This window comes from Anguilla anguilla, chromosome 11 (assembly GCF_013347855.1).
Source record: "Anguilla anguilla isolate fAngAng1 chromosome 11, fAngAng1.pri, whole genome shotgun sequence".
In the NCBI taxonomy this organism is placed as follows: domain Eukaryota; kingdom Metazoa; phylum Chordata; class Actinopteri; order Anguilliformes; family Anguillidae; genus Anguilla; species Anguilla anguilla.
Window position 1 is genome coordinate 1927562 of NC_049211.1, and position 16548 is coordinate 1944109.

Sequence of the window (16548 nt, forward strand, 5' to 3'; positions counted from 1 at the left end):
GCTACCCCCTCAGGAACAACACTGCCCCGTCAGAAACACCACTGAGCACGCCCACGTTACAAAGGCTCCCCCGAAACGCTCTTTCATTCAGCGCTGGCAGCTCCAGTCAGGGAGAGTCTGCCTGGATCACAGCCACGGCAGCGAGCTCTCACGGAAACCAGAACACACACGCTCGCGCGCACACACACACGCACACGCACACACACACACACACACGCAGCGCACGCCGTTTCTCAGAAGGGGAAATAAGCAGGTTTCTCCTTACCTTCTTGCTGGGGCCTTGTTTTCCCTCCTCCTCAGTTTGGCGTGCCTGCCCTGCTGTCCCGCACCATTCCTGGGTCCCGCTCAGCCCGCGGTCTGGCATAGAGCGGCTCGGGGAGGAGGAGCCGGGAGGAGGAGACACGGAGAGGGAGAGAGGGAAAAAAATCCTTACACGAATTAGCATTCCAAAAGGCACCATGTGACCGTCTCCAACCAATAGCCAGCCTCCTTGTGTGTGGAACTCCCCTTCCCCCTCTAATAGCCCAGCCCCCTCCACCCCGCCCCCCTCCCCCCCCTCCTCTTCCTTCTTGTTCTCCTATAGAATGGCCGTGTCGGGTCACTAGTACAGAAGGCCTGTCGTTGTCTCCATGGTAACGTGGAGGATTTAACCCTTTCTTGAATTTTATGGCATCTGCCTGGAATGTAGCCTTGCAGCGGGACCGCGAACGGCACGCAGAGACAGTTTGGGTTCCCTGGGGGGGGGCAGTGCTGGAACCCCCACCCCTGCTGAATATTTAAACATTTAGCTTCATGTCTTAAGAATAAATAGATGAAAGCTGAATGGTATGTGATAGTAACTGAGCTGCGTTATGCGCTTTGGCTGAAATGCGTGAGCGCTCGCTCGAATAACAAACCAGAGAACCGACCAACTTATCTCAGAGCAGCACGTTATTTATAAAGGCCTTGGCTGTGCGCGTTTGATTTGTCGGTTCTTATGTAAATGGGAGCCGGCGTGAGGACACAGACAGGAAGCAGACCTCTGGAACACTTCACTCAGGTTACAGCTGCCTGTGTCGCTCGCATCTTCAGCGACACCCAGACCCGCTGCGCACCACTTCCTGGTCCCCCACACCAGCTGACCGTCTGACCTCACCTGTTAGGGCCGCGGGCTGCTAGCACTGAGGGCTGGCCGGTTGCAGTTACGATTTACAGTGAAGCTGTTTACTGTTAATATGTCATTAAAATGCAATCTACTCGTTATCAAACGTATGCAGATGAAGATTAGACCATTCACAATGACTACACACCATAAAATATAGTTGGAGCATTCTAATTATAAAGATGACTGCTAGAGAAAAATTATCACTTTTGTGTAAACTTACTGTTATGTACTTGTATTCAATTGCTGTTTGCGAGTTCAGTAGTATAGGTTATTTTGGGCTTATTTGCAGTATGTGAGCTTGAATAGATTCATCCACAAAATAAATCTATGAATGAAAAATAATAAAATAATAATCAGACATCAGTCATGAGTCTCCTGAAATATTGACATCACTGTAATATCATCACGAAAACATCGGCGCAACAGTTTGAAAAGCCTTCAGTGTACATTGTACAGAAAACTTGTTGACCTCCAATGTAAAATATGTATTGATATCAGTGTGGTAGTGCAGTGGTTAGGGCTCAGTTTGAAGGTGATGTATTCAGACGGGGTCAGTGTGGTAGTGCAGTGGTTAGGGCTCAGTTTGAAGGTGATGTATTCAGGCAGGGTCAGTGTGGTAGTGCAGTGGTTAGGGCTCAGTTTGAAGGTGATGTATTCAGACGGTCAGTGTGGTAGTGCAGTGGTTAGGGCTCAGATTGAAGGTGATGTATTCAGACGGTCAGTGTGGTAGTGCAGTGGTTAGGGCTCAGTTTGAAGGTGATGTATTCAGGCAGGGTCAGTGTGGTAGTGCAGTGGTTAGGGCTCAGTTTGAAGGTGATGTCTTCAGACGGGGTCAGTGTGGTAGTGCAGTGGCTAGGGCAGTGTAGCTCAAAGGCGGTGGGTTCAGCTCCCTGCTGGGGCGCTGTTGTACCCCCTGAGCGCTGCTAATTACCCCGAGCGGCTTCAGTAAATATCCAGCTCCATAAATGGACTGGAAAGTCACTCTGGATAACAGCATCTCAGTGCCTAATATTGTCAGCCCTTTTTGAAGGGCAGGTCTTTTTTGTTCTAACTCGGTGTTCTAGAACTCCGTTTCTGTCGGTCGGCAGTAAGCGATTGTGACATCAGCGTTAGAATGTTCGGTTAAGGCGTGTTCCAATCGCGTGTAATCTTTTCGTGCGTGCGCAGCCACGTGTTTGGTTTCAGTGTGATGGGCGTGAAACGATACCGGTGCAGTTTACCCGTCCTTCCCCCAAATAACCAGCGCGCTACCCCCTGCTTCACCAGGGACCCCGGAGAAGCCTGCGGTTGTGAATAAATATCAATCTGAATGCTGAAAGCTGAATTTATGCATCTGCCCCCCCCCCCCCTTCGCCCCATATGAGAGTGATTTGTGTCTGAGGGCTGGCAGCTACCGGTAATGAAAGAGGCTTTGCAGGTGAAATTGAATTCTGGGGCGCGGGAGGGAAGAAAAGGTCTGCCTGGTGACTGCGCGCGTAATTGGCCGAGTCTCGCAGGTGCGTTTCCACGGTAATGAGATAATTAAAGAGGTCACCGAATGGCAGGGCGGTTTGGGGGGGGGCGGGGGGGACCGGGGGGGGGGCATCGCGGGGGCCTCTAAGGAAGTGCCTGTGCCACTTTTTCGGCTGGATAATAGGTTCCTCATGCGCCTCGCATGTGTGGTGGGTGGGGGGGCGAAGGTAGTAATCATTATAGCGGGGTGGGGGGGGGGGGTTATGCTGTTTTCCATTGGATATCCTTATTTAAGGAAGAGTGTCTTGCTGCAGTACAGTAGCACTGGCTTCATGTATTTATTAAATTATCTGTTCAGTAGCGCCGTCCTTTAAAAACACACCGCTGTGTTTCCACGGCTACGTGTATTCGTCAGCGCGCGGTTGCTAACGAACGCGATGTCTCTTGCCGTAGCACAGTTCGCGGGTCGGGGTGCACACAGACGTGCGTCAGAGGAGGACGCTTCACGTGCGGCTCGACAGACAGACTGCAGCCGCTGTGTAACGCACGCATTACGTTACCCTCCGAGCGTTACTCACAGCATGCGTAACGCATGCATTACGTTACCCTCCGAGCGTTACTCACAGCCTGTATTACGCTTCTAGGCTGGCTCAGGGCGGCTTGCATTTACTGCTTTATGGATGTTGGATACGCTCACCGGACTGGGGAGAGCGGTTAGCCCGGTCTGCCTCTGACTGCGGCGCTCATAACTCAGCTTGATGCGCTAACGTTCTCCTGCATTGTAAATCGCTCCTGATAAGAGCATCTGCTGTATTAATGCAATGTAATATAATGTAATGCTGTCAGAGGAGGTCAAAGGTCTCCACAGTGCTGTGATCAGCACTGTAGCACAGCGGTTAGGGAACTGGGCCTCGAACTGTGCAGCTTGTACATTTGGATTATTCCTGAATTTAGCCAAATTTTAACCAGAACCTGGTCAAGAGGTCAAAACCCAGCAGAGAGGGATCATTTAAACACCAGGGGGTGGGGCGTGGTACTGAAGGCCCTGGCCGGATCAATACATATGGCAGCCCGGGCCAGTTTATTGCTCAGGTCACTGATGATGTCATGAAGGACCTTTAAGTGTTGCTGTGACTCCCAGGTGGGATGCCTGTGCTGCAGCCTTGAGCTGCTTTAAATGTGTGTGAAACGGGTGTGTGCTCTGCTAAATGACCTGATGTAAATCCAGACGAGCGAACAGGAAGCTGGGCTTTATTACAGTGGGGCTGTTGGTGCCTCATGGTGGCAGTGAGGGGTGGAGGCGGGGCTACGTGTGTTTTGACGGACGTGTGTGCCGCATCCTGTAACACATTCTCAGTGCTGTACCGTCTCCAGTGTGTTGTAAAAAACCCTGACGGTATTGGGCCTGCCTGGTGTTCTCGCTGAAGCTCCTGAGATGGAGGAACGCCCCTGAGTGAGTTATATCGGGCGTTCGTTGGGCGTGCTGAGTGAGGTTGGGCTGTAGCCCGTTCGGCGTAAATCTCACCGCTCATAGGATTTATAGGACAGATGCTAATGGCTATAGTGCTGTTTATGGCCCCCATTACTGTTCTCGCTTTCAAGTCCCTGTCAGCTGTCAGGGGGAAGCAGAGGATGATGGGATGCGACGACAGGTCAGGTCTGTGCGGTTCAAGTGGCCCCTTGACCAGCTGGAAACTGAAGCCTGTCGTCCAGCCCAGCTTCCTGGGGGTGTATTTATAGCTGCTTCTGCACATCTGTGCTAGCAGAGGTCCTGAGCCTGACCCCCACGGGCCCCCTGCAGTAGGAAACCGCTCGCATTCCTCCCCCCACGGGGGGGGTCCAAGTGCACTCCAGGCCACCCTGAGCCCAGCGCTTCAGGGCCTGAGGACCGCTCACTGAGGGGCGGGACGATCTACCTGACGGGCCGATTTTAGGCAGGAGTGTTCTCCTCAGGGGAAGGTAAGTGTTCAGAATGCCGAAACTTACCTGGGCATGAAGAGAGGATAATTCTGCAGCTTAACTGGACCGACATTGTGCCCCCCCCCCATTAAAAAAACAATCGCTAACATATGGAACGGAAGGGCCTCCTGAAATTATGTGAATATAGGCGCTTAACCAAATGAGCAGCTTTCCAAAGAGCAATAGCAAGGCGTGTGCAGATTTCAGCACACGCATCCTTATCATTCCAGAGCACGTCAGACTACCTGCGTGAGTTCTTATTGTTATTTTTGCGTGTTTACCGTTGCAGACATAATCACCGTTTCCAGTGCACTGGACTCTCAGCATCATATTTATTGTGTTCATATTGTATCGGTGTCTTTTGTTACAACTGACAACAATGGAAATTCAAGCTGAACATGTGCCATTGCCTGTGGAAACATTATACATTCCATCCCTGTTGCTAGGAGACCAATATTTGTGAAACAGTGATGAACATTAGTCTAAATGTTAGAGGGGGGGGGGATACTTCCATTTTTTGTGACTTTTTTCTGATGAAAGCTTTTAAATTACAGCATTTATATGAACTAATGAAAGACCACACAAATTACAGCTCAAGTTAATAAGCGGAAATCCAAAGCTACAGGGTGAAATTCAGAGGGGAGTTTCTGGTAATGGGACAGGCGTTAGAAATTGCGTCATAGCTTGGGCTAACCTCCAAAACACACCCCCTAGATTAAGATGTGGAGAACAGCTGCGATAGAGCTGCCTCCCCTAGTGTGTGTACTTACCTGTGATACAGGTAAAGCATCATGTGAAGGCCTCTCCTGGTGTGTGTACTTACCTGTGATACGGGTAAAACATGTGAAGGCCTCCCTGGTGTGTGTACTTACCTGTGATACGGGTAAAACATCACGTGAAGGCCTCTCCTGGTGTGTGTACTTACCTGTGATACAGGTAAAACATCATGTGAAGGCCTCCCTGGTGTGTGTACTTACCTGTGATACGGGTAAAACATGTGAAGGCCTCCCTGGTGTGTGTACTTACCTGTGATACAGGTAAAACATCATGTGAAGGCCTCCCTGGTGTGTGTACTTACCTGTGATACGGGTAAAACATGTGAAGGCCTCCCTGGTGTGTGTACTTACCTGTGATACGGGTAAAACATGTGAAGGCCTCCCTGAACACAAGGGTGTTACACCACTGTTTCCTCTGCCCTACGGCATCTGCGGAGCTGCCCGTCATCAAATTCCTTACCTGTCACGACCCCGCCAGGCTTCCGGAAGGTTCTGCGGACGGAACACAGCGTGCCGCTACAGGTGGACACGACCTGTCTCACAGTGGGGGAAGAACCAAGATTCAAGATCTTAGATCTCGGGTGTTTTCACACGAGTCCCCTTTGTCATTTCCTGTAGCCAAAGCGCTTAAATCTGAGCTCGGCTGATGTGTGGTGAGGGGTTAGGGTCGGACACAAAATGGCTGCTGTGCATCACCCGGGGGGGAGGGGGGGGGGGTGCAATAAATGGCCACTCCCCTCCCCCCAGGTGCTGTTAGGTTCTTTAAAAAGAAAGGGGCTCTATTCATGCAGATAAGGGCTCAGTCTTACCGGCTCAGTGTGCATAAAACTGCTTTGAAATACGGGTGTGACGTTATGAAACAATGTTTATTTATTTATTTATTTTATTTTATTTTTTTAAGATATCACGATATCAAGATTTATTGTGCTAAACTAAAACTGCCTCCTCTGTTGGGACCTGGATGAGTTAACACCACACCACAGTCTATATTCTGCTGCCTCTGGACGTCCGGCTCCTCCCACAGTCAGATCAGTCAGAATGTTTAGCCTGATTTGGCCTCAGGTACACCCTGTGACCCCCCCCCCCCCCCCCAACCTGCCCCATGTATCAGCCAGCGGGGCCTAAGCCCCACCCGTCCACAGCACCCCATTTCTAAAGGGGGGGGGGCTTTAATGATGTCCTGTCACAATGGCTGGGAGTAAAAACAGGCAGGAGGGGGGGGCTCTAGCGACCTGCCGGACGTGTCATCATTTATGAGCCTCCTGTGACCCTCAGAACCCCCCCCCCCCCCCCCCCCCCCCCCCCCCCCCCCCCGCCAACCATGCCCCCCCCCTGGCTCTTTCCTCCTGCGCTGAGTCCTTATCGGCTGTAAACGCCCCCACCGCCTGTGTAATTGCCGCCATATATAAAAGAGCCTCTTCACCCCCCCCCCCACCCTAAATCATTCACACCTCACACAATTGGACAGGCTGAGCGAGACCCATCCCCCCATTAGACAACACGCCCGTGTCTCTGATATATCTGTGATACTTACACATGTTCTGCTCTTCCAGTGTGGTCCTGTGGGGTTCAGTAGCGGGCCTATTGCTGTGTGATCCTGGGACAATACAGTCATCTGCAGACCTGAGAAGCTAATTAGTCTCTTACACAATGTAACTGCGCCCCCTAGCGACCAGATAAGAGTATGACTACTTACCTCGGGCACAATGGTCATGAGTTCTTTTGGCTGAAATGTCAGCTGTATTTAAATCTACGGAAGCCCTATTTCTGGTGTGCATTGCTGAAATGTTGTGCTGTAGTGATGTTTGTTTGTAGAACAGTGCTGATGCACTGAGGATGTGCCACTTTGTAGTGAGTGTCCTCCCCATACCAGGGGAACAGTCTAGCTCCTGCTGCTGTATGGGAAAGATATGGTCTATCTTCCACAGCTGCTTCCCCAAGACCCACAGCACATGGGTAAAGCTCAGGAAAAAAGGCTGGAGCCATTCGCTTCATAATTTAATTGGAAATAAATGTTTGGTTCCTTCACACGGCTTGATCAAATTTGTCCCACGTCCTCAATGGCGGGAGTGGAACAGGAATTTTGGTGTTTCCTGGCACAGACTGGGTGGAGGATGCAGTGCTGTGCTGTGATTATTGCTGGGGTGTCATTATACAGAGCCTTAGTGACACCTGCTGGACAGAACGTGAAGGCCAGTCTTTGGAGACAGGAGAGGGAGAATGCCGTCCAGCAAACGCCATCTGCTGGTAGTATGTGGTTATGACATTTTTTCTGATGCGCTTTTCAAGCGAGAGCAGAGCGGCTTGCTGAAGATATGTGCAAAGACCACGCTGTGGAGCATACAGCTTGTCCTAGTGACCCGCTGTTGGCACAGCTGTTACTATGCCAACGTTTCCCCAATCAGCGCTGGCCCTACAGCCGTCTGCTAGCAGCCGTTAGGCAGTTGAGGATCAGCTGCTGAGAGAAGAATAAGACCACTAGTGATGGCGGACCAACGTTATACCAAACTGTGGCCTCATCCCGCTGATTTTTTTCCGGACTCTAGCGCGCTGATGGCTGTTATCAGGCCGACGGTGTTGGAAAGCAAAATAAATACTCTTTCTGAAGCCACAACCCCGCTTTGGAGGTTTCTTTTCTAGCTTTTAGACCAAGAAATTTTTACCCGTGTGAACTATTGAAGTTTAAAGCAACAGGTGGTGTTTCTTCATGTTTTTTTTCCATCTTGTAGAGATAAAAAAGAAATTTTCAAAACATTTGTCTTTGTGTGTATTTTTCACAAGCAGAGATTAGTAAATTGATTGAAAGGGAAGCATGTGTTTAGTGGGCTAATTTAGCTCAGTGTTGTTTTTGGCTGTCCATGAAAAGCCCACCGCTGGCTAATTCGCTCACAGCTAGGCTAGTATGGCCGCCGCTCTGGAGAATATCCAGAGAGATAGCTAATCGTGCTATCGTGCCAGATCACTATTGAGGTCACCTATTGCTTCTGTGTGCTAATCAATTACCATGTGAGCTCTACCTACATCAGTCTGTGATTGCGTCACGAAGGTCCCCCTGCAAAACAAAATGCAGCTCTTTTCTATTTAAAAAAAATAAAATAAATATATATATATATATTCTTCATAGCTGCCCCTGCATTCAGCTTAATTCATGCTTGATACGCTGCTTTGAACACGACTCCCCACCAGAAGCAGGAAAATGTATTGTGAAAACGCAAGAAATTGGTTTTAATTAGTCAAAATTTTTCTGGGGTGGAGGACCCCGACTTCTCCCCTCTTGGGCCGGCTACAGCCCTCTGTTCAACGTCACAGAACAGATTCTCTGTTTAACATCACAGAACAGACTTTCCTCTTTAAATAATGAGGTTTTTTGTTTTTTTGTGGGAACAGAGGTAACATTAATCTGACACAGCCTCAGGTAAAGTGTTATCTGGAGATATCAAGTCAAGCCCCTCCCAGCATGCTAAGTTAAGGCTGTGTGAGGTATGGAGTAGCGCATACTGTGTGTGCATGCCCTCTGCCCAGCGCTTCTCCTGTGTCTTGTTTTCACAGGGCAGAGCTGGAGAGAGAGCCCTGTGGCAGGGAGCCGCTCTCAGTGCTGGGGGGACAGGTGTGGCTTTTGAGCCTGAATGGCAGGTAAACAGGAACACTGCATGGTGTCTGAGCTTCGGGGGGCGGGGGGGGGGGTTATTGGTTTGTTTAGACAGAAGCGCTGTGCAGTGTTTGAACTGGGGGCAGAGACAGAGCTGAATTGGGGGGGGGGGTTATTGGTTTGTTTAGACAGAAGCGCTGTGCGGTGTTTGAACTGGGGGCAGAGACAGGGCTGAATTGGGGGGGGGGGGTTATTGGTTTGTTCAGGCTGATGCAGTGTTTGCTCTGTGGCAGTGGTGACAGGCCACGGTGGGGTTGGGGGGGGGGGGGTTGTCTGTATTGAATAGAGGGGATGGTGGAGGGGGTGGGGGGGTTTGTTTGCGACAGACATGTTGAGTGAGGCGGGGAGTGTTCTTTATGGTGCTGTGACTCCCCCTCTCTTTCTCTCTCTCCCCCCTCCCCCTCTCTCTTCCTCTCCTCCCTCCCTCCCTCTCTCTTCCTCTCCTCCCCCTCTCTCCTCCCTCTCCTCTCTTTCTCTGCCTCTCCTCCCCCTCCCTCCCTCTCTCTCTCTCTCTGCCTCTCTCTCTCCTCCCCCTGTCTCCTCTCTCCCTCTCCTCCCTCTCTTTCTCCCTCTCCTCTCTCTGGGCTCAGAGCTCTGACCCCGCTCTCGTCCAGCCTGTCGCTCGGACCCCCTCGGCCTCTTCTCTCCGGACCCTGAAGCCTCGTCCTCCGTCGCCATGACCGCGGCCGACTCCGGCAAGCCCCCCCTGGCCGACCCCAGCGAGACCACCAGGCTGGTGTGGGGGCCCCGCGCAGCGCAGGTAAGGAGCGGGCACAGCCTCTCAGTTTGGGGGGGGGGCGCGGGTTCACCTGGGAGGACGGGCGCAGTCCCCAGGGCTTCTCCCTCCTGTCCCGGGACGGGACTCCTTCGCCGGGCCATGTGATGCGTTTCCTGGGGAGCTCTGGGGCTGTCCGCGGTCTTCCTGTTGCAGAGCGAGAGCTCGGCAGGCAGGCGGCCCGGTGACCAGGCTTGTTTTCAGAGGGCTTGTTTCCGTGGTTTCCAGCAGCTGCTGATTAGGTTAGGCGCGTGTGTCTGTGTGGCGGTGGTGTGACAGGGAGCAGAGCCTCCAGAGAGGGGCCTGGAACAGGCCCTGCAGTGTGCACGGGAGGCGGGGGGGTGGGTTGCCAGGTGACGCTGAGTGGGAAGCATGTTTCCGCGGGCGCCGTGCGCATGGTGTAATCTGATTACCGTGTTCTCCCGCGCGGCGCACGAAAGTGAGCGAGCGGGGCGGTCTCCGAAATCAGACGCCCCTGGTGTGGCCGTTCCCCTCGTCCGTGGGGACACCAGAGCGTCCCGCTGAAGCCAGGACAGACTCGGCCGCTGCCCCCTCCCATCGGCCTCAATCACAGCCAAATGAAACTCTGCTGTAGCACTGGTGGCAGTGCAATGGGCAGAAGAATGTGAAGCATGTTTTTCTTGTTCAGTATGCTAGGATAGAACAATAGCAAGAGCAAGCTCAACTGGTTCACCTGAGCTGTGTGGCTGTGCGTCAGGTTCCTGTAGAGAAACGAGGGATGTATCCTGTCACAGGTCAAAATGGTCTGGAGGAGCAGCAATGTAAAAGGCCAGTGTTTCAAGTGACCCTGACAGAGTAAAATATGTCGGGTGGAGTTGATATAACTTTGACAGTGTAAGGAACAAAGAGTGCTTGAGACAGTTTTTATGAAAATTACATTTTTTTAAAATAGTTCAAATTGAACACTTACGGTGAAGGCAGTGAACAGTTCATGTTCCAAAAATGAGGGGAAGCTGTGTTCCTGTGCACAGGGGGGAAGCTGTGTTCCTGTGCACAGGGGGGAGGCTGTGTTCCTGTGCACAGAGGGGAGGCTGTGTCCCTGTGCACAGAGGGGAAGCTGTGTTCCTGTGCACAGGGGGGAAGCTGTGTTCCTGTGCACAGGGGGGAGGCTGTGTTCCTGTGCACAGAGGGGAAGCTGTGTTCCTGTGCACAGGGGGGAGGCTGTGTTCCTGTGCACAGGGGGGAGGCTGTGTTCCTGTGCACAGGGGGGAGGCTGTGTTCCTGTGCACAGAGGGGAAGCTGTGTTCCTGTGCACAGGGGGGAGGCTGTGTTCCTGTGCACAGGGGGGAGGCTGTGTTCCTGTGCACAGAAGAGCCGTCTGTCCTATGCCGGACTGCGCGATGGTGAACCGTGTGTGATGTGGCTAATGTCCGTGTGTGATGTGGCTAATGTCCGTGTGTGATGTCACTAAAGTCCGTGTGTGATGTCACTAATGTCCGTGTGCGATGTGGCTAATGTCCGTGTGTGATGTCGCTAATGTCCGTGTGTGATGTCGCTAATGTCCGTGTGTGATGTCACTAATGTCCGTGTGTGATGTCGCTAATGTCCGTGTGTGATGTCGCTAATGTCCGTGTGTGATGACGCTAATGTCCGTGTGTGATGACGCTAATGTCCGTGTGTGATCTCGCTAAAGTCCGTGTGTGATGTCGCTAATGTACGTGTGTGATGTCGCTAATGTCCGTGTGTGATGTCGCTAATGTACGTGTGTGATGTCGCTAATGTACGTGTGCGATGTCGCTAATGTCCGTGTGTGATGTCGCTAATGTCCGTGTGTGATGTCGCTAATGTCCGTGTGTGATGTCGCTAATGTCGGACCGCTCCAGGTAACGCAGTCAGGTCCCGCAGGTCTGCACTGAGTTTGCACCCTGTGTGGGTAATGACCTGTGGGATCAGCTGAGGGCCCGCTGCTCAGACCGGGCCTCCTCCTGCTTTTGGTGAAGAGAGGAGCCCCGCTGGGGGTTTATGGTGGAGCAGCCTCCACGCATGACAGGGCGGAATGAGGTCACTGAGTCTCCCCAGGTTTATTTCTGCATCGGTGGCGTCCTGATCATGGTGCACTCTGGGGGACAGCTTCCGTCAGCAAATGAAATGTGTGGTGCAGTTTAAAAAAGGGCAAACCCCCCCCCCCGTGCCCCCCCTCGGCCGATCCCAGCGAGACCACCCCCTCTGAGTGAGTGTGACGCAAGCGGGGGTGGGGGGGGGGGTGTGGACCCAGCAGGTCAGAGCCAGTTGGACTGGGCCATTCTGGGTGTAGGGTTACTGGCAGCAGGCCAGGCAGGCAGTAGAGCTGACCTTTAGATTTATTTAGCCTTGTGGGATCACCTCCAGTTCACCCCTAATAGCTGGTGGCTCACTGGGGGCTGGCTGACCCCAGGCCCCCCCTCAATGTCCCCCCCTCTACCGATCGCCTCATTCAGCAGGTCAAAGGACAGAGTAACCCGAAAAAAAGCCTTTCCCCTCAGGCGGGCGTGGCGAGCCTCTTTTCGGGGAAGTGGCTGTGAAAGGGTACAGGCTAAGGGTCACCTCCTCTGCCCCAGGGAAGCCATCTTCTGCTGTCACCTTTCCCAGATTTAACATGGCAGTGAAAACACAGCTTGTTGCTTTAACCGTGTTAAGTACACACATGGTGTCCCCCTGGCGTGTGTCCCCCCCCACCCCCCCTTCCCGTGCCCCTGCGGATTTTGCCTCAGTGTCGCCGAATCTCCCGTCTCGTATTGCGGCTGGAGTACATCGTTGTGTGTGTGTAAATATTGCAGCTTTTGTGTGCGCATTATCATATTATCCCTGCCAGCTGCTTGGTGTCAGTTTAAATGTCAGTCTGATATTAATGGGTTTTTTTCCCACTCAATAAATCTTTTAATTTTTTGCCCCATTTATATTTTGCATCTCTTTTGAGAATCAAAAGACTTAATTTCATCTGTGGAGATCAGCATGTGAAGCAGTTTAGAAGTAAATAGAAAACCTACTGCAAAGTGGTTCAGTGTAATATTTACAGGGGTGGCATTGTTCAGCTGGAAGCCAGAGCGTTCACGCTAATCTAATTGGAGAGCGGGGTCAGCACAGCTCTGAATCAGACTGGAGCTTTTAACCCAGCCCGTCTGATTCAGTTACACAGACCGGCAGCTTCCCTGAACAAAGAAGCTTCCCTTTCATTCACTCTGTACACATTAACTCTTTATGCACTTTCACTCTTTACACTGTTTACACACTTACTCTTTACACACTTTCACTCTTTACACACTTACCCTTTACACACTTTCACTCTTTACACTGTTTACACACTTACTCTTTACACTCTTTACACACTTACTCTTTACACACTCACTCTTTACACGCTTACTCTGTACACACTTTCACTCTTTACACTCTTTACACACTTACTCTTTACACTCTCACTCTTTACACACTCACTCTTTACACTCTTTAAACACTTACTCTTTACACACTTTACACAATTTCACTCTTTACACTCTCTACACACTTACTCTTTACACTCTGTACACTCTCACTCTTTATACACTTTCACTCTTTACACACTTACTCTGTACACACTTTCACTCTTTACACACTTACTCTTTACACTCTCACTCTTTACACACTCACTCTTTACACTCTCTACACACTTAGTCTTTACACTCTTTACACACTTACTCTTTACACACTTTCACTCTTTACACACTTACTCTACACGCTTTACACACTATCACTTTTTACACAATTACTCCTCACACTCTTTACACACTCACTCTGTACACTCTTTACACACTTTCAATGTTTACACACTCACTCTTTATACTCTTTCACTCTTTTCCAAACGCTCTTTGCCTGTTGGGTACCCTACCATGAGGTAGATATGGGGGGCATTGGAGGCTTTTCTGTCCCTTTATAGTCGTAATGAGGCCTTTATTTAGTGCCGAGTCGCTCAGTTTCTCCCCAGAATCTCTGTGAGCTGTAGAGTGCTGGGCGCCTGTTCGGCCTTTCTCTTCGGTGCGCTGTGCTTCTTCTCCACTAGAGGGCAGCAGTGACACACTGACTGTCTGAGGCAATTTGTCTCTACGGTTGGATGATGAGACTGTTCTCAGCCTTGGGTAAGATTGTTTCTGTCCATAAGATTTCTGTAAGACTCAGTGATCAGAAGTCGCAGAGACAGTTTTACACCTCCGGCCTGTGTGATATTAAACAAGTCTGTTCTCTTACACAGTGTTTCTTTTTTCTTTTTTTTTTAACACGAGCAGATCCTAGGCTCCTCGGGCCATGTTTGCTTCGGTTTGGGCTGTGGAATTATGGGATAGCATGTGGCCTGAGGAAACAGCCGTCTCAGAACGGGACTGAAGGCCTGGTCTGATCTGTGGTCTGAGCGCAGTAAGGGACGTTAGTGTAACATATGGAGCTCCAGTGTAATGTATGCAGCTCCAGTGTAATGTATGGAGCTCCAGTGTAATGTATGCAGCTCCAGTGTAATGTATGCAGCTCCAGTGTAATGTATGGAGCTCCAGTGTAATGTATGCAGCTCCAGTGTAATGTGTGCAGCTCCAGTGTAATGAATGGAGCTCCAGTGTAATGTATGCAGCTCCAGTGTAATGTATGCAGCTCCAGGGCCTTTCTGAAGCAGAGCGAGCTCGTGTGTGCTACGTGCGGCTCGTTTGATTCACACCTGCAGGCCAGGTCTCCCTGTGTCTGTGTGGATTTCCTCCAGGTACTCCGGTTTCCTGCCACAGCAGCTGTAAAAGAGCAGGCGTGTTCAGTCAACCTACTCTGTATTAATAAAGGTTCAATTAAATTATCATCGCACTGCTGAACAAACTGTGAAACAAAGCAGCTGAACCTGAGTGTGTGTGTGTGTGTGTGGATTCTGCACCTTATATTATTATATGTAGAGCATATTATTATAAGCAGAGCCATTCATAAGATTTGTGTGGGCCCACCATAATGTTTGGGTGTCTGACAGTAAGGACTCACATCTATGGGTAAGGAGCTGGCTCTCATCCCTGTGTGCTCTTCTGCTGAATCCAGCTCTGGCTGCTGCTGTGTGAGTCCGTAGCCCCGGACCCTGCACCTGAGGGCTACGGGTTTAAATCCCTGCTGGGACACAGCCGTTACTCCAACCAGTCACCCAACCTCAACCTCTGTAGTAAATTTATGAATGTAAATGTATAAATGGATCCAGTTTAATGCCGTTTCACCCAGGACACAGGCCCACACTGTGAGAAAATAAAAGAGGACGAGTTCAGGGTGAAAATGACATCACCTTAAGGTCGTAAGGTCATAAGGTTGTAAGGTCGTAAGGTCGTAAGGTCATAAGGTCATAAGGTCGTAAGGTCATAAGGTCGTAAGGTGCAATGACACAGGCCTTCTCCTTCTCCATCACCGTCCACAGCCACGCAAATCCAGGCTAAGCCACCAGGCCGTGAAGAATCCGAAAGCTCCCATTGATTAGTCGTCCTCCATTTTAAATACAGAGCGCAGGTAAATACAAACAGCTAACGAGGCCGTAAACTTCAGCAGAGTCTTCCTCAGCCTTCCTTCCTCCACGCTGGTCTGTTTCTCCTCCTAGTATCCCCTGACCAGTGGGAGGAGGGGGGAGGGGGAGGGGGGCACGTGGCACATGCAGCACTGCTGAGAGGGTTTAACATGCACCAAAACAAGGAGGATTAGCGCTACGCTAAACCAAATCAAAAACATACACTGAAGTGCTGAGGTCCTGAGAGTGCACCGCTGCACACTGTTCTGCAGTGGAGCCGTCAGGCCTGGGCCTTCGCGCCTTCAGCCCAAATGTATCTGTTTAGCACTCAAAGTCCGATACAGTTTCGCACTCACTGCATGCGCAGATCAGGGCGCTCCTGCCAGCTCACCCGTGCACACACGCTGATAGCTCTGTGTGAGTGACAGACGGTAAATGGACTGCATTTATATAAGACAGACATCGCTAATCACAAACGCAAATAATTCAGTTCAGTACTATTAATAATAATGATAATAATATTGATAATGGAGGTTATGGGTTTCTTTTGAAAGCCACTACAAAGAAAAGCCAGCAAAGGGAGACTCAGCCAGGGGAGGCTTTACCTCAGAGTGAGTGCAGCGGCAGCAGAGCAGCTAGCTATTCCAGGTCTGTGTGCACAGAGAGGGGCGGGAGCCCTGGGTCCATACTGTGGTATGCAATTCACGTTTCCATAATGAACTGCGCAGTGCCCCTGGACCCCCCTGCAATGTTTTGGGCTAAGCCCCCAGTGTCCTCAAATCCTAGCAACACCCCTGCCGTTCTACAAGCATAATGGGCTTCATATCTAACATTCTTAACAGATTTTACTCGAGAATTTAAGACTAAACTAAGATTAGACGCCGTCCGTGCAGTCACCGCTGTCTGCGCTGAGATCTGAAACACCCTCCGTGCAGTCACCGCTGTCTGCGCTGAGATCTGAAACACCCTCCGTGCAGTCACCGCTGTCTGCGCTGAGATCTGAAACACCCTCCGTGCAGTCACCGCTGTCTGCGCTGAGATCTGAAACACCCTCCGTGCAGGACACTGCTGTTGTACCCTTGAGAAAGGTACTTAACCCGCAGTGCTTCAGTACATATCCAGCTGTATAAATGGATGCAGTGTAAATGTTGTGTAAAAAGTTGCGTAAGTCGCTCTGGATAAGAGCATCCGTTAAATGCCTGTAATGTAATCTAATGCCACATTCACTCCTCACCCAGTCTTTGGGGTTTAACTGATTCACATTCACATCTGATTCACTCCTCACCCAGCCTTTGGGGTTGAACTGATTCA

At 50.9% G+C, this 16548-nt stretch overlaps 1 long non-coding RNA gene across 1 annotated transcript; it reads left to right on the forward strand.

Moving 5' to 3' along the window:
• Positions 1-4484: 4484 nt before the first annotated feature.
• LOC118208444 lies at positions 4485-14560 on the forward strand. The gene is made up of 4 exons (XR_004761568.1): positions 4485-4555; positions 8881-8964; positions 9571-9740; positions 14012-14560. It is a non-coding gene; the product is annotated as an uncharacterized LOC118208444 (long non-coding RNA).
• The last annotated feature ends 1988 nt before the right edge of the window (positions 14561-16548 follow it).